Source organism: Panthera onca, chromosome A2 (assembly GCF_046562875.1).
Source record: "Panthera onca isolate mPanOnc1 chromosome A2, mPanOnc1 haplotype 2, whole genome shotgun sequence".
Taxonomy (NCBI): domain Eukaryota; kingdom Metazoa; phylum Chordata; class Mammalia; order Carnivora; family Felidae; genus Panthera; species Panthera onca.
In genome coordinates, this window is record NC_138340.1 from 137,085,027 (window position 1) to 137,108,551 (window position 23,525).

Below are 23,525 nucleotides of genomic sequence, written 5' to 3' on the forward strand. Positions count from 1 at the left end.
TCAAGCATTCTAGTTATGGTATTTTAAGCTTTACATTATTTATAACAAGAGAAGGTAATTTAGACCTTTTACTTAACATTTAGAGTTAAATAAAACATGAAACTGATTTATGATTCTTAGATTCAACTATTTCTGTGTCCACTAATCTAATTAGTGGCATCGAGTAAGTTTATTTTTTTAACAACTCTTCATTTCCGATTGTTAAGTATTTCTTTGTAACTTTAATGTAAAAGATACACATAATGATACTTGATTATAACTTGGACTTTGAATTCCAAATTACACCTGATGAAATAAAATTACATAAAAATGATAGCTTTTCAAAAGCAAGAATGCATCCCTTTCTATATATTAGGTAATAATAAAAATTATGAATAAAACACAAGAAACAAATTCATTACTATCTTGATCCATAACCACACTGTGGTAGCACAGATGAGTTTCACTTTATTTTTTTTGAATTTAAGATAAATAAAACTTTTTTTTATTATGAAAATTCCCCATACAATATTTGTGATACACTACTTTTCTGTTGTTGTTTTTCTGTTTTTGTTTGTTTCAATTTTTTAAATTTAAGTTATAGTTAACATGTAGTGTAATATTGGTTTCAGGAGTAGAATTCAGTGATTCATCACTTATATATAACACCCAGTGCTCATCACAAGTGCCCTCCTTAATGCCCATCAGCCATTTATCCCATCCTCCTGCCCACCTCCCCTCCAGCAACCCTCAGTTTGTTTTCTACAGTTAATAGTATCTTAATGGTTTGCTTCCTTCTCTTTTTTTTTCTGCCTTCCCTTATGTTCATCTGTTTTGTTTCTTAAATTACACATACGAGTGAAATCATATGGTAATTTTCTTTCTATGATTGACTTATTCTACTTAGCCTAATACACTCTAGCTCCATTCATGTCATTGCCAATGGAAAGTTTTTATTCTTTTTGATGGCTGAGTAATATTCCATTTTATATATATACCACATCTTCTTAGTCCATTCACCAGTCAATGGACATTTGGTCTCTTTCCATAATTTGGTTTTGTTGATAATGCTGCTACTTTATAACATAATTAAAGATAGTGAGAGTGGGAAGAATTCTAAGCTAAACCCAAGATTCCTGCTCCCATATATATACACCCTGTATAATCCTTGATAATTGTGATAGCCTAGTCACTCAGTAACTATATTACATTATATGGCACAGTTGACTTTTAAAAAACAGATTACCCTTTGTGGATCTTATCTGACCAGGTTAATCCTTAAAAATGGTGAAGATATTCACAATGAAAGATATTCTAAGTTACAAGAGGAATTCAGCATAAAGATTTTCCATTGTTGTCTTTAAAAATGAAAGTCTTGTGGCAAGGAATGTGGGTGGCCTTTCAGAGTTAAGAGGATCCCCTCCCTACTGCCAACAAGAAAATGGGGACCTTAGTCTAATAACCATAAGAAAATGAATTTGGCCCAAATCAATAAACGTGGAAGACCTTGAACTCTTATTGAGTGTGTAGCCTGGTTGATGCCTTGATGTTAGCTTTTTGAGACCCTGAAAAGAGAGAATCTAGTGATATTGTGCCCAGACTTGTTTTGACTTACACAACTGTGAACTCTAATATATGTAAGCTGTTTAAACAGTTAATTTTGTGGCAATTTGTTACACAGCAGAAATCAAATACAGACATAGACTATTCATATTATCTAGAATAATCTTTGAAAGTGTATATGAATAATAAAACCATATAAATATTTGGGGAGGACTCTATACCTGGAGCTATGTTATGGACCCTGTGCTATATAACACTTGTGTTAGCCAACAAGTGATATAATTTTCACAAAAAACTATTATCATGAAGTCATGCCAAATTAAATATTCAAACTATATAGATATAGATAGATATAAATATAGGGGTGCCTGGGTGGCTCAGTCGGTTGGGCGTCCGACTTCGGCTCGGGTCACGATCTCGCGGTCCGGGGGTTCGAGCCCCGCGTCGGGCTCTGGGCTGATGGCTCAGAGCCTGGAGCCTGCTTCCGATTCTGTGTCTCCCTCTCTCTCTGCCCCTCCCCCATTCATGCTCTGTCTCTCTCTGTCTCAAAAATAAATAAAGGTTAAATATATATATATATATATATATATATATATATATATATATATATATATATTTGTGTGTGTGTGTGTGTGTGTGTGTATGTGTGTATATATATGAGAAACAATAGATATTTTATTTACACATTTTTTTTGTATGTTGATATGTATAAAGGCCATAGTTAGCTAATGCTTGGAGGAAATTCAGATGATCTCTAAAGGGATGATACATAATTAGAAACCAAACACCATTTCCAGGGGAACGAAAGAAATCTGCATTATTAAGCAATATTCAGAATTTCTAAGGTTTTTTATCCAGGGAAAATATCCGCTATTTAAAAGAAAATGGTAGCTGAAAAATTGCTCCCATATATCCATTCTCTTACTTTGTCTATTTCAATGATTATCACTGTACTCTCCCTTCCAAATGTGGAGAGAACAATAAATAAATAAGTTAAATACAACAACAACAACAACAAACCTACCCTTTTAGTCCAACTAGCCCAATTAGAAGAGTTTAGAAAAATTTAGAATATAGTCATAGTTGGAAACAATCCACTAAAGCAAAGAATTATGTCTATTTTGTTTATTGATGCATTTACATTTTCTACAATAGAATCTTGCATATAAGAGAACTGAATATTTGCTTCATAATTGAATCACTAAATGCAGAAGAAAATAGAACTCTAATATAAAGAATGTTAAAAATGCAGATATTATATCACATCTAATTGTTTCCTGGGTTTGTAATGTCTGTCTCTCCCATGTGTTGCCCAAGATATCTTCAGCCAGTTTTTCAGCATGTTAGCACAACCATGCAAATACATTTCATATGCATATTTTCCCTATAGCTTGGCTTTTCTTCTTTTTTTAAATCTTTATTTATATTTGAGAGAGAGAGAAAGAGAGTGAGCATGAGCTGGGAGGGGCAGAGAGAGAGGGAGACAGAATCTGGAGCAGGCTCTAGGCTCTGAGCTGTCAACAGAGACTGACAGAGGGCTCGAACTCATGAGCAGTGAGATCATGAACTGAGCCATAGTTGGATGCTTAATGGAGTGAGGCACCCAGGTGCCCCTCTTGGCTTTTCTTCTAATGTAAATTACCATTCTAGCATCTAGACTGTATTACATACCTTCTACACTGCTTTGACATTTTCAGTCAAGAAGAAAGGAGAATGATTTTCTCTGAGCATCACATCTAGACCTTCTCACCCAGATACCTTTCTGGTCTGAAGAACATGACTTCTCTTGAGATGAATTGCAAATACAAGAACCAGTATTTTATGTTTATTTGTTAGCTTACTTCTTGCATAGTCATTAGTAAAGTATTATTTTAATACAGTATAAAAGTTATAGCATTCATGTAGTTAAGTAACATATAGCAAAATGAAGTCATTGAGAAAATCATTGGAAGTGAATGGAAGATATCTTTCTTATGCGGATAGAAAGTCAGGAACTATTTCTTCTTCCAGAAATATTGGGTCTCTTCCTATGATTCCTCAGTTAACCTGAAACCTCAAAATTATTTCCTAGTAAAAATGATGTTCAGAAAAATCAACAACCTCCAAGTACCACAGATTGCTTTAGGATGTTTTTACTACCTACAGAGAACTCTGACGATAAAATTAAACAACAATGATAAGATCCTTTTTAAATACTGAAAGCATCTCACAGAAACATAAGTGACTGGTATTTAATTTGCTTTGTATGACAGACCTGAACCCACATATCCTGTCAGTAACAGCAAACAAGCCAGACTGTGAATTCTTGCAGTGGTAATTTCAACACTAAGCGATCATGCACATGACTCATAAATCATTTCCAAACTCCACTGCATGCAGAAACACGGAAAGCATGATGAGAAATCCTAACCTTAAACTAACCATACTGTCAATATCTCTCCCCACATGCTGTTCCTATACATATGCATGCAAGTATGTGCCTCAGGAAATACAACAAGAGCATTAAGTACTCTAATGAACACAGCAAGCTATCATTTCTACTCAGTCTTAGCTGGGCTTAAGTTTCAGGGATAACTGCAACATTTCATATTAGCTTGGAAAATGAAACTTAATAGAAATTCCACTGAGTAAATACAAATTAACATTTATTTTTCCACGAAAGAGAATTTTATTTTAATATAATTAGGTAATATTTAAATTAAGAATTGAGAAGCATTATGCTATTTTTTATTATAACAGCTTTATTTAGAATATGAAATTTTTCCTGCCTGATAATGTTGAATAAAGTTTGCCCATTGTTTTTCATCATTGTGTTTTAATCTCTGAAAGTTGTCACAGTTATAACAGATAATCACCTTCGAGCAACATAGTTTTCTATAGCCCTGGGTAGTTTCAGTGTAACTGTTGTGTTTGTCTTTTCTTCTCCCACTTGTCTCCTGTAACCATCTGACATTATAATAATGTCAGTTATGAAAATCTGTTATCATATGAAAAGCACAGTATTGACATGGAGGGTAAAGCATAAGTATAATGATAAACCTCACTCTAGCAATCCAAACACTGTTTAATTTTTGCTTACTCCGTTGGGATGCTTCAGAATAATCTCATGAGTCTAAATATCCAGGACTACAGTCTGACAGACATGATTTTTGCCTTTTCATTTAATATTCATCTCATGTGAAATGTGGAGAACCATCTGGATAATCAGAGAATTTGCTTTTGCCAGGCAGAAAGAACATGAAAAGTGAAAATGGTGTTCTAAATCTAGAATCATTTCTCTGCTATATGGAGGATTCATGTCTCTACTATATTTTATTGACAGAAATATATTCTCTAAGAGATATTTCTAATATATAATACTGTCTTTACAGGTTGATTTCTACTAGTGTTAATATGTGCATTCAATAAACAATATCTTGGTATTGGTAATGAAATAACTAACTCTGATTCTTACTATATGCCAGTTTTAAGTGCTTATGCCTTATTTCCAGCCATGAAAAATCAAATTACACCAATCATATTTCTAGTGTCAGTCAAGTGAAGACATTTTGAATTGCCGTTTAAATTAGAGATCAGCCTGTCTGGTCACTTGAGACTTGCCATTAGTGACTTATGTCTATAATATAGATCTTTACAACTTAGCCACAAAAAGATATAATAATATAATTAATACCAACATGAAACCATTTACATTGTGATACTTTTCATGGATTAAGGATAAAGACAAAAAAGGCAGTTAAACAGAAATGCTCAAAATAATTAGAGGGACAAGTAATTCATAAACTAGTAAAAGGAAGAAAAACTAGGGAATATGAACATGGATTGGGGGCAAGAGCAAAGGCTAGGTTTTGCACATATACAAATGTATGACGATTGATTTGGAAGAGGATGGTGATGATCAGAGGAGATTTAATAATAAAATACTGGATTTTGTGAAACCAGCAGTTAGTTGTTTTGAATGTAAGTGGTCCTTTTGAATCAAGCCACTGGTTAAATATATTTTAACAGTTATAATAATGAATTTGTCTTTTAAATGACACCAATTCCCAATTAATATATTAACTTTGTGTTCTAATTTATTTTGTGAATTATGTCAGAATTAAAGACTGCCCAGTGGGTAGCCTTTTTGAGCAATCTCAGTGAAACCTTTAGTTAGCCTCTCCTTCTAGAGAAAACAAAAACAAAAGCAAAAACAAAACAAAATACTTGTTTCTTGAGTCTCTGCCAGACCTGATTAAAAGTGAGGATGGTAACATACTTATGAACACATTTTTGGAAACTGATAAATATGATGGAAATTCAGCTTCACAGAAACACAACCAGAGTTATTGAGTGTGTGTGTGTGTGTGTGTGTGTGTGTGTGTGTGTGTATACACATATATATGTGTGTGTGTATATATATATATATATATATATATATATATATATATATATGTTTTCTCATATCTGTGCGTATAATATATATTATTGTATACATAAATATGTGGCATATATATAAAATTCATACACTATCTGCCCTTTAACATAGGAGAAACACCAGTAAATGGGTAAATGGACATAGTTTGGGTCAGAATTGCACCTTTAGGCAGATCCCACATCTGAATGAAAATAAACACATGAATATCTATCAAAGGAACTGTGTTTTTCTGTATGGACCTGCCCTCACCCACGTTTATATCTTTTGCCATAGTCACTGGGCTATGAGTTTCTCAAATGCACAAGCCATTTATCTTTGATTTCTAAAGTCAAGTACAGTGACTGGCATAGGTAGGTATATTAAAATTTATTTTTTAATTAAACTGAATTTCAAGGGATAATAATAAGTTACAGTTAGGGGCACCTGGGTGGCTCAGTCAGTTAAGCGTCTGACTTCGGCTCAGGTCATGATCTCGCGGTCCATGAGTTCAATCCCCACATTGGGCTCTGTGCTGACAGCTCGGGGCCTGGAGCCTGCTTTGGATTCTGTGTCCCCCTCTCTCTCTGCTCCTCCCATGTTTACCTTCTGTCTTGCGCTCTCTCTCTCTCTCTCTTAAACATAAATAAACATCAAAAAAAGAAATAAGTTACACTTAGATGAAATAATAGGTAAGAATAATAAACAGAACTATCCATGCCAAGATTTTCAAATCATGAACTTACTTTTTCTGTGCATTAACTGTAATCTAGAGCATTTCCTAAACATTTCTTGATGAAGCGTTAAATAAAATGGTACATTTTAATATTTTATCATTTTATTGGCACAAATTTTTTATAACATAAAGTTCACTGTTTTGATTATTTGACAATGGATTGAACTCAGTGTGTTTTAGTATACCGATAATGCTTTACAGTGATTACCACTATCTATATCAGAATACTTCCATTACCCCAAAAAGAAACCCCATACCCTTATTTCCTCCTGCCCCAACCTTGAATGACAACTAGTCTACATTCTGTCTCAGTGTATTACCTATTCTTGACATTTCATATAAATGTCATTATATGGTATATGGCCTTTTGAGTCTGACTTTTTTCATTTATCATAATGCTTTTAAGATTCATCTGTGTTGTAGCTTGTATCAGTACTCATGCATTTTTTTTTGTGGCTGAATAATTAATCAGTTATATGACTATTCCACATTGTTGATCCATTCATCAAATGATAGACATTTGGATTTTTCAACTTTTGGAAAATATGAATAATACTGCTATGAATATTTGTGTACAAGCTCTTTTGTGTGAATGTGTAGTTTCAATTAGCTTATGCATTTACTAGGGGTAGAAATGCTGTGTCACAAGGTAATTCAACATTTAAGTCTTTGAGGAACAAACTATTTTCCAAAAATTCACCAGTTTGCCTTCCCACCAGTAATGTTTGAGGATTCCAACTTCTACAAATTTTTACCAACACTGTTTCCATTTTGCTTTTCATTATAACTCTCCTAGTGGATATAAAGTAGTATCTGATTGTGGTTTTTATTTGCATTTCCTTAATGACTAATGATATTGAGGTTCTTTCCATGTGTTTATTGACTTTTTGTCTATTAGCTAATAAACCTTTGCCATTATTTGAACTGAGTTGTTTGCAATTTTGTTTTTGAGTTAAATTTTAATATTTTATTAAAAAAATTTTAGACCTCTTGGTACTAATTGATAAAGTATAATAGGATGAATGATTATAGGAATAAGATACACACTGAGTATTCTTTATAATCTTCCTCATAGTCTACCATCGACTGTAAGACTTCGTGTGAGAAAATGTCCTGGAGAGCTTATAAAACTCTTAAATTAATCTATTGGGTCATCAGGGAATTTTTTTAACCCTAAGAACCAGACAGCAAAATTCTTTAGAGCTTGCTGCTGTAAGGAAGCAAAAATCTTTTAAAATAATGTATGATTTGTTAACAGTCTCTCTCCAAATGGGAGCTTTTTCTCTCTGATGCTAGGCTTCATGTACCTAAAGCCATATTGCATTCCACATTTAGTTCTAGATCAAGGAATGATTATAGAACACTTCAGAACAGTGCATTATACCTATTAGGATCTCTATGACCATTAGTTCCCTTCATCATCACTATTTCATTATAGTATAGAGTGTTCTCTTTTTGTAATAATATTTTTGTGAGTTGCTCTATTAAATATTCAAACAGAATTTGGATCTTGGCCTTGATAGTAAATACTCTGGATTTCAGACTCATGCCCTGCATACACAGTTTCACTCTTTAATCCCTCAGTTTCTTCATAAGTTTCTTCATTTCTGCTGAGCACCCCCACCAACATTCAAAGAGCGTTAATATTGTTTATCTTCAAAATGACGTTCTTTTGATCCCATGTTCTGCTCAATACTATTTTATTTCTCTGCTTCTCATCAGAGTAACATATTTGTGAAGAGTTAGCTAAGAATGTTATCTCTACTTTCTAGCCTCATGCTTTCCACTTACCCACTCTACTTGGGCTCTTATTCCCTTCATTCAAAAATTATTTCCCAAAGTCACTAACAGTCTCCCCCTTTTCAAGTCCTATAGCCAATTACATGTTTACCTGGTGTATGAAACATGTTACATAGTTGACCATTCCCCTAATTGAGAGATTCTTTTTTATGTGTCTGTAAAAACTCACAGTCCTAACTTTTTACCCTTCCCCCAGGCCAGTCAGTCCTTGTAAGCAAGCATTCTCTATCGATTCCTCCTTTAAACTAATGTCTTGCTTCTTCATAGCACTTGAATATATATATAATATAATATATATATTATATATATTATATTATAATATATTATATATCAATATATTAATATATTACATTAATAACAATATATAATAATATATAATATAAATATATATTATATATTAATAATATAAATACATTATAACAATAATATATATTATATATTATAATATATATAATATATAATATATATTATATATACTTTAATATATAATTACTTTAATTTATATATTAATATATATATGCATATATATAGAGAGATATATAAATTCAAGTGTGGGTAACATATGGTGTTATATTCATTTCAGGTATACAATATAGTGATCCAGCAATTGTATATATTACTCAGTGTTCTTCATAGTATACTTTTCATCCTCTTCACGTGTTTCACCCATCCTCCTACTCACCTCTCCTCTTCATAGCACTTTTATTGGAAATTATTTTCTCTATATTAATTGTTTATTGTGTCTCCATGTTGGCTTTCACTAATGATTTAGGAGGATATATACACATTTTCTGTACAGTTTGTTTATATTCTTCAATGACAGCACTGTGGATGTCATCACTCAGTAATCCTTTCCATAATCATGCACAAAATCACTAGACTTAGATAAAGTCTCAAAATGACACTGAATCTAAATTTCTAAGAATGAGATCAGAAACTGTCAAGTGACTGAATTTAACCTACTTGCAAGCTAATGAGCTAGCCTGCTATCATTTTATATAATCATACTGACAGAAGACACCATTCTCTGGGTCAGAGACACAGACCATTTCTTACTCATGGCACAGACAGCAGTCAAAGTAGTATGTTAGTGCTGTTTCCCTCCATACTTAGTCCCTACAGGGCAACTCAAATAAATACAATAGGTTGCCTCACCATGTGATTCCAAATGTTAGGAGAATCCGAGCTTTTATAGACTGCTGGCACATATGCTTATTCTCCCTACTAGTGACTAAGACAGATGACTCACTAAGCACATTTCCTCTGGAAGAGAGCAGAAATGCATCTCTTGGTTTACTACCTTGGCATGCACACACAAGTCTCCAGGAAGGGGAAGAAGAGAATTTTTTGTTTTCAAATCTTTTCAGAGGTGTCTAACTTTACAGAAACACTCTTTCAGTCTTCTAAGACATGTTTACTATTCACATATGCTTTTCTTCAAAGATCTGAACCAGGCAGAAAACTGCAAATATTCAAAGTAAATTGTCTCTCAAAAGATTCATTCATGTTTTCCACACTGTTCAAATCTTTGGTAAATTTTCCATGCAAATACTATTCAATCAGATTCTCAGAATTATCTAATATTGGTTAGTATAAAATTTATTTGTTTGTATAGTAATTAAAGCTACAGTCATCAGGAATCCTGGTATCTGAATGAAGCCAAGTTCCAGTGATGACCTAGGCCATGACCCACAGGGTCCTGGATGTAGCCAGCTGAAAAAATTCTATAAAACATTAAAGAGTCAGGTGTCTTTTTACTTAATTTTCTATGTTAACTCTTCCATTTTTTTTCATGCATTATTCCAGATACAACATCATGTAATAGTACAGATTCTGTCTTAGCCTGCAAGAAGGAAGTCTGTTGGAATTCTGTCTATGGAAGTCTATGGAAATTCTGAAGCTAACTTGAATGCCTTCTGGTGCCTATATAATGTTATTAATTACTTCAGGTAAAGTTACAGATATACTTTATACCACTTTTTTTTAAATTAAATAACTAAAATGGTAGTAGAGATGCCCATATAGTATGCCTAAATAGTGAGTTAGTCACCTGTCTGGGAAGGTCATCTGAGTAGCTGAAGGAAACCTCATTTTGGAGAGAGCTCTGCAGTCATCTGAGTGACATATGAATTACCAGTGGTGTTTCTTTAAGTATTCATAACCATCACTAAGGTGCAAGTCCTCATGTTTTTAAGAGGAAGGAAAGATAATGCCTGTCATTGAAATGAGGTGTAATCCTAAGGGTCATATATGTTGTCTCTAAAAACAAGTGTTGTTTATAATGTTTAGACCCCTATTTGGGACATATATCAATAAGGGATATAGTTTGACAGTGCCTCCATTGTATCATCTCATGGGGTTTCTCATGGGGCCTCCCATCTGGTTAATAAGACTTAGGGTTCCTAGTTCCTAGTTCAGTGTGAGTCATGAGTCCAGTGCTTGTTTTGAGGAACTTTCTGATTGAAGTCAGTCCAGTTGGTTCCGTTTGTCTATATTATCACTGAGGTGACATTCTTCATCTTTATGAAATCAATATGGGGAAGCATCTAGAAGTGTTCTACTGAGGACTTTCAGGAGCTGGGGTCATCCACGGTGGTCTCAGGGTCATAGCTGACTCAGCAGTCAGTTACACTCAAAGGCATTTATGATAGTTTGAGAAAGCTGCACTAAGACTTGGTCAGAGAAGATTTTAATACTGGTCAATATGATTCCTGTAATCTCCTAACTTTTCATTTTGGTCATTATTCTGTAAGAAGCTTAGATGGGTAATCCCTTTCAGGGAACATCTGCATTTAATAACAGAACTCCCTTATTTAGGTGTGTGTCCCTGGAAAAGGTAAGTGAAGTAGAGTCAGATTATTAGTCTATTATTGAGGAGCTTTTGCCATATAAAACAGATGGTTTCAAAAGCTGAACATATAACAAGGAATTGTCTCAGGAGCCTCAATGGTATGGCCAGTGTGAGCTGATCAGTAATCTGAAGAAGTCAAAAGTAAATACTGATGAAGCATCATAGATAGATAGCCTCAAAATGGGGGTAAAGGTCTGATGTAGTCAATATGTCAGAGTAAGCAAGGGACCACACTCAGTATGATATAGACTCTCTCACTAAGGGTTAAACAGTTTTTTTTTTTTTTTTCCCACGAGTCACAAGTTCAGCATCTAGTAGTATCCTTTGTATCAGAAACACAGAGTCCTTTCCCTTGTTCCCAGTCAATAATGGTGAAAGTGCATTGCCATGTCCGGTACAGAGATGGGTCCATACAACCATTGTGGCAATTTGGATACTGCAAGCTTGATTTCTTTCAGTCTCATCGGAGAGGAGGCCTTACTATGAGCATCTGAACAAATAATCCAAATAGTTTGACCAGTAACTGCAACCTGTTAACACAGTTCTTGGTCCTAAACTGTATTTCCTCTTTAATATGGAAGTCTAAAATTTTGGGTTTTCTCCACTGAGTATAGCAGCCTATCAAATTTTGTTTTTGCACAGCTGCTTATGTTCAGGCTGAACAGTCACAGAAGATATCAGTTTTCAGCATAGCTGAACTGTCTGTAAAAAAGCCTAGGGATTTAGGGGAGACTCTGAATCTGGGACCCCAAAAAATCAGTGGCTCTAATTTGATTTAGGCAGCACAATGGGAGATTATATTTTCCTCTTTAGGGACAGCTGTCACCTTTTCATTTAAAGTCAGCATGCTGCTGGAGCCAGGCTGGCTGCATTCTTCAATGTAATACATTCATTTTATGAGGAAGACATTTAAGGCTCATCTCACTGTGTCAAACAGTGCAAGTTGGCCAACCTCAAAAATGGGCTTATCAGGCTGAAAAAGCCCTAGACTTCTATGAATCAGGCATTCAATTTCAATAAAAATTCAGGGGCACCTGGGTGGCTCAGTCTGTTAAGTGCCCAACTCGGCTCAGGTCATGATCTCACAGCCTGTGAGTTCAAGCCTTGTGTCAGGCTCTGTGCTGACAGCTCAAAGCTTGGATCCTGTTTCAGATCCTGTGTCTCCCCTTCTCTCTCTACCCATCATCTGCTCATACTCTGTCTCTCTCTGTCTCAAAAATAAATAACCATTAAAAAATTAAAATAAATCAGTATGAAACTGAGCTGGATAAATCAAAAGTGATATATCTAGTGGCCATGCCCAAACCCCAAGTCCTAAACTCCCAAGTGGTACATCCAGGTGGAAAATGCCTTACTTTGCTGCCTTCTTTTCCTAAAGACTTTAAGAGGAAAGTAATACTATCTTCAGAGTCTTGCTCTGTCTCCGGTTACCAAAAATTCAGTATAGTGAGAAGCACTCATGCTAAATCATGACTCATTTACTGGGAAAAAGCGGCAGGGGGATTTTTCTTAGTGACATACTTCTGTATTTGTGGTCTTCCCCCAGTCAGGATGGTCATTCCCTACAGCACTTATGAAATGGAAAGTACAACATATAGCACATTTGAATTCTTAAATACATTCAGATGTAGAAACAATAAAAAATAAGAAATAGATTCAAAGGCTTCCAAAGGCCCATATAGGCTCAAAGTCATTCTAGCTTTTTTTTTTCTTTTTCGGTATAAATTTTTAGGGTCCACTTACTCCAATGTACACTCCCTAGCATCTAATAAGTATCTGGATTGGACTATTCTTTGTTTCTTTATGTCCTTTTACATACTACTGTGGCTCCAGTCTGTATTCCTGGCTTCCTTCTTAATGACAGGGTCCTCATCTGTATGCATTTTTGAATGCCTACCTTAGTGAGTATATAGAGGGAGCTCAGTATGCACAAGTTGGATATCAGTGTTTAAATGAATTGATATTAGATAAACTTATGTTAAATAATAAATATAGAAACACATAAGATTATAAATAATAGTATCTAAAACATGAAATATAACCCCACATGAAATTTTAGACCCATCAAACTCTATACGCTAAACAATTAGCCAGGAACAAATAGTCATTGCAAAGCAATTTATTCATTATTTATATAACAAATGCTATCTAATGTATGGTGTTTGGAATTAATATTGATAGTGTTTATAAATTGTAATTCATAAAGAAATTTGTGTTATAGTTATTTCAATGGCAGTCTTCCAAATGAAATGATCTTTCTTTAGGCATTATCGCTGTGTAAAACCTTTATACTGTGTATAAAATTTGCCAACTTCAGTATATGCTGATGTATCCTTTACACACACACAATCTAACCAAATGAGCAAAATCTGTTTAAATTTATGAAATAATTAACATTATTTTTTAATTCAATAATCAAATTAATATGAGTTAAAGAGGGATCCCATTGTGGGATGAATATATTATTACAGATTCCATAGGGCATTATATACTTCAATGCTGCAAATGACCTGTCTCAACCTTCACTCTGAGCTTCTCATAACATGTACTTAAGAGCCTGTGTTTAGTATGATGACTTTTAAAAAACATGTGACAAACTCTACATTCTCAGATGTCCCTAACTGAAATTGCTGTCTTTGCAGACAAATAATGAAATTTCTACCATGTTGGGAAAGACTTTCATAGCTTTTAACAGGCATTTTTTTCAGACATTTGGCACGTAGTAGGTAGGCTCACTCAAACACAAATGAGCCTGCTCCATAAGTACTTGCCATGTAAAATGAAAACCTCAGGGTGATGGTTGAGCTCTGCAATGAGCTAGTCAATGACCTACAGACCAAGTATCTACTGTCATCTGCCAAGATCATCTCTCCAGATATTGACTGTTTAAACTCACGCTGAACTCAAGTCTTGTGGGTGACATTATCATGAACACATAGTGAAGGTGGATTATTGTATGCCACATACAGCTAACAGAACAAACGATGAAGAGCAAAGGGAAAAGCACAGTATCTGCATTTAAACTTTACAGAGAGATGTAAACTTTACTTGTTTGTATCATAATAAGTGTCTATTTTAAAATGGGTATATATTACTTGATCAGGATCATATTTATACAAATGTTAGTACTTAGCAAAGAACTGAGAAAGATAAAACATAATTTTGTCTAGATTTTGTTTTTCATTGTACACAATGGAGAATACCTAATACTTCCAGAATGGAATTGATCTAATAATATTTTTAATGAAGTGTACTGTCTTAGACCTCAACTGCTATATGAATTACCTAAAGTCCATGGAAGATATACTACTTTGCTGATATTTTCATGTCCTATGATTTCTTCTTTGAAAAGTTCCATTTCTCCCATTTAAAACTTAGAAACAGATTATATGCATTGTTCTACCATGTTATTTCAGTCTTTATGCATATATGACTTAAATTTTCTGTTCAGTAAGGTAGACTGTTCTTCAACAAAACACTAATATTTAAAATCTTAAGAAATAATGTCATGTACTGAAACCACTCATCTGAAATATAAATGAAAATGATATGTTACAAGATAATGGGCCTAATGGAATACACCACAGCATGTAAGTTAACATTAAAAAAAAGTACTATATCTAGAAAAATTTATTACGAATTGTGAAAACAAGACTATAAATAGAATTCTATTGCATGAAATACATTTCAGTTTAGTTAGTAGAAACTATACTGTAAGAAGTGGATCTGCAAATATCACCACAGAAATTCAAACACTTGCAATGAAAATCTAATTTCTAAACAGCCAAAGGTTTTAGGCTTTGAAGCGACTTTTTTTTTTCATTATAAGAACATAGGCTACATTAGGGTGCCTGAGTGGCTCAGTCTGTTGAGCGGTTGAGTGTCTGACTTTGGACCAGGTCATGATCTCAAAGTTTGTGAGTTTGAGACCCGCTTAGGGCTGTCCACACTCAGTGAGGAGCCTACTTCAGATCCTCTGTTTCCCTCTTTCTCTGCCCCTCCCCCACTTGCATGTGCTCTCTCTCTCTCTCTCTCACACTCTTTCAAAAAATAAACATTAAAAAAAATAGGCAATATTTAAGAAAATGGAATGACCATTTTAAAGTATGTATATGTTTTTAAAATATAGTATACAAATCTGGCAAATACAATTTCACTTGGTAAAATTTTTGGATAAACATCTCTTACGATTTTAAATGTTACATGATACTAGGAATAAACTTTTACTTATATGAATAAGTGATCCTTTCTTCTATTTATTTTTAAATTCTTCATATTTAATTTGTATGATTATATAAATGTGTTAAATCTCCAATACCTTGACATATAGTTTGAGATTTTGATTTCAAAAACGTGTTGCTGGAGAGGTTGTGAGAACTGACTCTTTAGTGCCTACTAGTCTATGAATCCAAACAAGTTCAGTAGGGTTTCAGAGCATCATTTGTTAGGTCCCATTCAACTGCTCTTTCTCCAGTGCAATTTCAGAAATATTTGATTTGGATGTAAAAATGTTCCTAATAAAATTCATTTTGCTCAGTTATCATTTACATTCAATTTCTATTCAGATATTCATTTTTATGATCTTCAGCTAAGATGCCATTGTTACGTGAATATGGCAATTTAATCTAATTTTAATAGTAATGCATCATAATTTAGTATATGGTAGTTTTATGAAGCACCCAAAAATAGGGAATGAGAGTGAATGTTTGCATTGATTATGAATGTTAATGTTATAAGAGTATTATTATTCAAAATTAATTTTACCTGGACCCTTTAACTAATTTTTCAAAAGCTCCTGTTAAACTTCTTGGAAATTGTTATCTACCAATATAATTCATGGTATGTTAGGTGCTTTAGAACTAAGAATTCACATAAAAGCTTCTGAACCATTTGAATAGCTGAATTGAGTAAAATAACTGTTTTTTTTTCATATGCATGATGAGAAAAATATTTTAAGTGAATTTGAGATTTTCAGCAAGCAGTTTGTATATAATATAGATATATTAAAAATAACAACCCAAATATTATAACATGATCTTGGCTAAACACAATGTTAAGCGTTATGCAATAAAGCATAAATATGAAAAACAACACATTAGTAATATTTTGGTATGTATCTAATTTTTCATTTATTTTTCTCATGGTCTCTACAGTTGATTAGTAGTAATTACAGATGACTTTTTGGATATTTTCAATTCACTAGAATTTTTCTCTTTGAAATATACCTTTTTGTTGTTGGCGGTGATCTTTAGTCACTGTTCTCACCTTGTGATGCTTTTCAAGGAGGCTTTAAATTTGTGGCTTATTTTGTGGCTTAAGGCATTCAGATTGAATAATAACTTCATGTCAAGAATAGAAGGAAGCACACGTACACAATGTAAAAATCAGTACTTCCTCAGATCTCACTTTCAGAGCTTATCACCATGTCATATTTGCTTTCTGCCTCTAAGAAAGAATAGTATTTCCGTTTTCAACTCAGCCACTCGTTTCTCATTTTCTACACTGCAGCTCAGCCAACCAACTTGTGACCCTGTTTGTTGTTGACAGCTGAGTTACATCGCCAGAGAATTTATTTCACTGTGTTTGAAACTTTACTTTTATCTAACCTGCTGATTTTAGTTAAACATGAAAAATTGTAAATGGAAATCTGATGCCAAATGCTCAGATGTCAGCATTTAAGAATTCACTTCTAATTCTTTTCCATTTGACACACAGATTTATCACCATCTCCTTTGTTTTTTGTTTTTTGTTTTGTAGAAATTGAAAGAAATATCAAAAGCATTTTGTATCATGGAACCTGTAGTCTTTTGATTCAGATCTCATAAGATTATGAACTTAAGTGAAAAATAAAGCTAAAATGCACGATTTGAAATTTTAAAGAAAGTCAAATGTGAGGCAAAATAATCCTTAAATTATGCAGTTGTTAATAATCATTATTAGGAATAAAAATGTTTGTATAAAACATTTTAAAATATATGGAAGAATTTGGTGCTCATAACTGGCTATTTTTACTCAACTTTTTAGTTCATATATCTCTCCTATATTCTGTTTTACTGGTCAATAATTCAGTTCTGACAATTAGATTGATATAGAAAAGGAAATCTTATAATGTTGCCAATATCGTAATTTCAGATAAATTAAGCTGGGATTAGGGGAAAAAGTGTCACCACCACAGTGACACAAAAGTTCATGAAATGAAACCATTCTCCATGTTCACGACTTTCTCCCAGTGACCAAAGCCAGAACATGGTCAATCTGTGTATTCCAGTAACTTATGCCTACTGTTTCTTTTTGCCAACTGTGTCTCTTTTTTAGCTATTCTATCTATAATTCTTTTGACTAGAAATTTGTTGGGTAATCATACTGATTGTATCACTTAAGGTATTTCTATTCTAGGGACTCGAAGTTCATCTTCTCTCCACTGATGAGCTAGAACTTTATCTTCACAGATTAGTTTGTAATTACTTTAAAAGGAGATGCTTTTTGAAATGTTTTTGTCTTTTTAGTTGGCAAAGCATACTATCATATATTCATAATTTTTAAAACCAATGATAGCTACTATTAGGATATATAGACATTTTTCAAAAGGGGGAATCTATGCTCCATTTTTCTGGGTAGGAAACACAAGAAGTGAGATGCTGATTTTACCTACACAAAACAAGAAATTATGATGAAATAGAATCTGTCCGTCTGTGTACATGGTTTCTGATCATATCCCCTATGAGACTAAGAATGTTCCAAAAGTCTTCTCTTTACTGCACCAAAAAATTACTGATTTTATACACACACACACACACACACACACACACACACACACACACATATATTAATTTTACTAAGTGTCAGTCACTGATAGTGAATAAAAACAATCACAGTCTCCTCACCACTCTCAAGGAGCTGATGAAATAGTAGTAGATGGTAAAGTGCAGTGGCACAAAACTGTCATTGTTATATAAATGTGAATGTGACATCCTTGGACTTGAATGGCGGAATGTATATACTAACAAAACTGGCTACAGGAAGGGGAGGTCTGTAAAACTCAATTGAGGGGTTGATCTTTTAGTTGTATATTGATGAATAATGAAAGGTGCATTCATCATGAATGGCATTTAGAAGAGAAAATGTTAGGCATTCTTGTCATATTTGTTTCTGAGATGTACATGGTGAGATGAGCAAGATTCAGATTATAGGGATTTATATACTATGCTAAGAAGTTTGAAAAAGTGCCTATAATGAAGCGAACCATTGAACAATTCTAAGTAAACAGTGTCATTATCAAATCTTAATTTTTTGAAGATGTACATAATGGCAGGTAAAAATCAATGTGTGTCTGTCAACTTCTGCACTAAAGACAGGGAAGACCATTGCTAGAGTCCAGAATATAACAGTAATGATGACATCTAGTTTTTTGGTTGAGGCATCTGGGTGAGTAGTGATTTTTACTGAGATAATGAAACTTTGAGATGAATAAGTATGCAAGAAAAGTAATGAATTTGAGGTAAATGTGAAATACCCCCATATAGCCAATACATAATTATGATGTGTTAATGTTGAATTTAGGGAAGAATACAGGGCTAGAGATAAAGAATTAGGCATCATAATGATAAAGTCACATTTGAATTGATGGAAGTTGATATACATATCATATACACGGACTATATATATATTATATATATATATTATATATATATATATTATATATATATATACACACACATACATACATGGATGTATAAATATATATATATCATATACAATGGAAATTGATATATATATATATACACACAGACACACACATATATACACACATATGCATATATACATATATGTATGTATGCATATATGTATTATTTAAGATAATATAAAATGAGAAGAATCTATGAGAGACACCAGAACTTAAGTTATGATCAAAGGATAAAATATCTCAAAGAAATTAGGAAAAAATGCTCAGGAAAATAAAAGTAGAATCACAAACTAGGAGAAAAATATCATGGTAGTTATTTAAAGAAAGCTGTAATCATTTATTTGAAAATTTGCAGAAAAGGTAGTTAATGTGACCACTGAACTTGTTAATTATTTTTAACGGGAGACTGCTAATATATTTTGTGTTTGTGATCCCAGTGTTCTGAGAAGTAAACCTCTAGTACAGTTATATAAATAATTGTGGGGAGTAATTGAAAATACAAGTGTAGACTGTTCTATCAATTTACTTGTTTGTGAATGGAGACAAAAGTCATAGCTAAGTGGAAATATAATGTAAGGAAATGAAAGAATATTTTTACCACAAAAATATGTGAATATATTTTATGGATGTAGAAAAGAGTCTTTTGAAAGACAGATTTTTTTCATTAGAGGGAAAATAGGTAATGGGCAAATTGAATTTTTGATGAAAATATCAATGACAGGGGCAACAGTGCAGTAGTAGGCACTACTTGGTTTGCCTTAAATGATGAAGAAAAATGCCTTTCTCTGAGACTGTGGTAAAGAAATAGGATGGATAGTGATATTGTAGGGAAGGGGGAGGAAGATGATGAAGGAATTCATCACCAACTTCCTCTTAAATTCACTGGCAAATTTTACTACCTGTTCCACTTACAGAAAGGATAATGGGGTAAAATAAAATACTTGAGAGTAGTAGTCAAAGTTTAAAAGAGCTACTGTGAAAAATTGGAAAGTGTTTTGAACAAAACATGGTAAATATTTCCTATATGAATCTGAAGATCTCTCTGTGTATACGGATCTCAATTTTTTAGAAGCAACTATTCTTATATTTGTGTCATTTTCTCCTACAATTATCAGCAGACATTAGTGCTAGAGTGGGGACAGCATATGATCACTGCTTTTGTGAATAGGAAAGGGGAGAAAGTAATGAAATGAGAATGTTATCAATACCTTTAAATGGGTAACTGAGAAGATGTGTTATGTGATGTACTCTGGGTAAATAAGAAAAAGTCAGGGAAACGTGGTGATATACTAGGAGTAGACAAAAACTTAGAAATTGGGGTATTATTAAAATGAAAATGATAAGATAAATGAGAACAAGAAGCATGTTAGAGGCAAATAGTAGAGTGTTGGGATTTATAATTTTGAGGTTGGTATACTTTCAACTATGGGCCAAGTTTCAACATTTAATATTGGAATTGAATAGCAGAAATGGAATAGAAGTGAAAAACAGTGGGAGATAAAATTGGTGTAAGTACCAAACAATCACAATTTTTATACTTTAATTTATAATTAGCATGGCTCTTGAAATTGCCTCAGATGGTGGTGGAGGGAGAAGTGTAGATACTAGGTATAAGACACATACAAAAGTTTTCAATTAAAGATGTAACATGCATGGACAGATATTAGATAATAGCTACATGTCAAAAACAAAAGAAAACACACACAATAAGGGATTAATTAGGTCACAGAAATCATGAGAATCAGATTGTCTTGACTGTAAACATTACTTTCACCACAAGGTCATATAAAATCTTAGATGACAAAATCTTGGAAAAATGGCAATCTCTGCATTATCAAAGTATCTTCATCCATCTGCAAACTCAAGATAATTTCTAAACAAAAAAAATTTCTTTTTTGTTGTTGTTGTTTTTTTATATAAAGGATGAAAAAATGATGACAGAGAAACTCAGATAATAAAATTTCAGTTTCCGATATCCTTTTTAAATATAGTCCCACGGATATGTGTAAAATCTGGAAAAAAAAAACAAAACAAAACAGTAACACCGAATTGTGTGCAGTGGTAATTCACATTTCTGGAATGACCAATAATAAAATTGGAACAACTAAAACATTTTTGTTAGGATATTCTCATTAGGACAATTTGGCCTTAAAATGTAAGTCATCCTGTTAATTTAAGGTTTATTGATTGCCTCAAATTTGAAATACAAAGTTCAAGAGGCTTTCCACTTATAATAGTGAAACAGTTCTTTGGAGTAAAACTAACATCCTCACTGAAAATAAATCCAAAGAAAGTAGAAGGAAAGTAAGAAAGAAACAAGATAGCACCAGAAAGTAAGAAATAAAATAATAGTAATTGTGTATCAGAGAAAATAAAAGCACAAGTTTGTTCATTAAGCTGACTCATCCTATATAAATGATAGTTAAAATTCCATGTTAAAAAAGTTGAAAAATTAAATGTGCACCTAACTTGGTGCAGAAGAAGTCTTTTGTATAATTCAGTGTAGAATAATAATAATAATTCCACAAAATAATAATAGAATAGAGCTTCCTTAAGCTGATGAAAAACATCTGCAATATTTAAAAATTTCAGCAAATACAACAGTTGATTTGAAATATTGCAGTATTTGTTCTTATGATTGGGCATAATGTAAATGACAAAATCATCACCTCTGCTATTCATCAATATTTCGGCTATCCTAGTGCATACATAACAAATGAAAATGGTAATTATTGGAAATGAAGAAATACAGATATTTATTATTTTCAGATCACATTATCATGAATTTATAATATCACAATAATCTAGAAAATGGATTATTAGTACTAATAATATAGTATAATATTACTACTAATAATATAAAATAATACTGTTAATATAGAAAGTTTATTGGGCAGAAGGCAATATACAGAGTAGCTTTCTACATATACACACCAGATTATTAGAATACTAGCACACACATTTTGGCAAGGATCTGTCAGGAGCATCCATCTACCTTTGCCAACATTGAGTGTGATTTCACATCACTTAAATTTAAATGCCTAATAAATACCTAGAGTTGGCTTCTTCCTAAGGAAACATTTGCTCTTACTGCTATTTACCTTGCTTGTTTAACTATAAAGGACTTCACTCAAATAGCATTTTTCTGTTGTGAACTTTTGTGAAGATAGGTTATTAGGTGCATAGATGAGAACACGGAAATTTTCTGCTAATGAATCTTACCAGGAGCATTAGAAACAAACAAACAGCAACAAATAAACAAGCTGCTTACACTACAAATGATTCTTCTGTTCTATACCCAATACCTGGACATCTTCTGAGAGGCAGACCAGCATACTTAATAGGGGCCAATGTATAATGCTCATTGCTTGCATTTTTATGTGTCGTAGGGAATGAGTGAAGGGCTATAATAATATCCTCACTACCTCCTGAAATTTTTGTATTGATATTCAATTACAGTAATGTTTTAAAAGTTAAATGAATAAAATATAAAAGCTCAAAAAAGTCTGAGAGCAGAAATCTTTTTTAAGCTTAAATTCTGTTTCTGCTTCGTTTTTGTGATATCTTTTGTTTGCGTCCCACTTCTTTCATCTGGTAAGTGGAGGAAAAATAATAAAACCAGTGCACAAGGTCACTGGCTGAATTTTTATGTTCGTAAAAAGTGCCTTGTGCAGTAACTGGTATTTAAGGTGGTTTCAAAAGAAAAGAAAATAGTCTTTGTAGTACTAGTAGTAAATGTAGAAGTAGTAGTCATTATTATTATGAAGACCCTTAATTTCCAAATACCATTGCATGACATGGAGAATTAAGATCGCTCTGTCTCACTCAAAAATGGATTCAGTAAATTAAGGAGTAACAGAAACAGTGTGCTTACAGACTTGTTTTGCTAGGGTATTTTTGTGCTGCATTGTTTTGTGTTTCTATTTTAGTTTTATTTTCTACTAGCTGTTTTGGCATTTTAAAGTAGAAACCAAATGTCAGTGAAGTTGTATATAAGAAAAACCAACTCACTTTAATATGGGTTTAATCCTTTTTAAAAAATTGCTTAGCTGTCTACATGTTATGTCAAATAGAGATGGCCTATATTCTGTGGTCTCACAAAGCACTATTCTCCCCAAAACTGTAGTTTTCAATTTGCTCATTTTAGATGAAGGATTTTTTTGAAAAGTAATTTTCAAGATTCATTTCTAAAATTATGTCTGTATGTGATAGACAATCTTTAAACTGTGACAATTGATTAGAGATGAAAAATATATTTTAAAAAGAATATGGAAAAAAGTGAAAAGGAATTTAGGAAAAGTAATAAGTATTACTTTCATTAAATAATATTGTTATAGTGAGCTTCTATCCAAAATAGTTGTAGAAGTCCTAGCCAGAACAATTAAACACAAATAAATAAATAAATAAATAAAGTATTCCAAATCAGAAAAGAAAAAGTAAAATTATCTCTTTTGCATATGACATAACCACATATGCAGAAAACCATCAAGATAACCCCCCACAAAGCTGTTAGAAATAA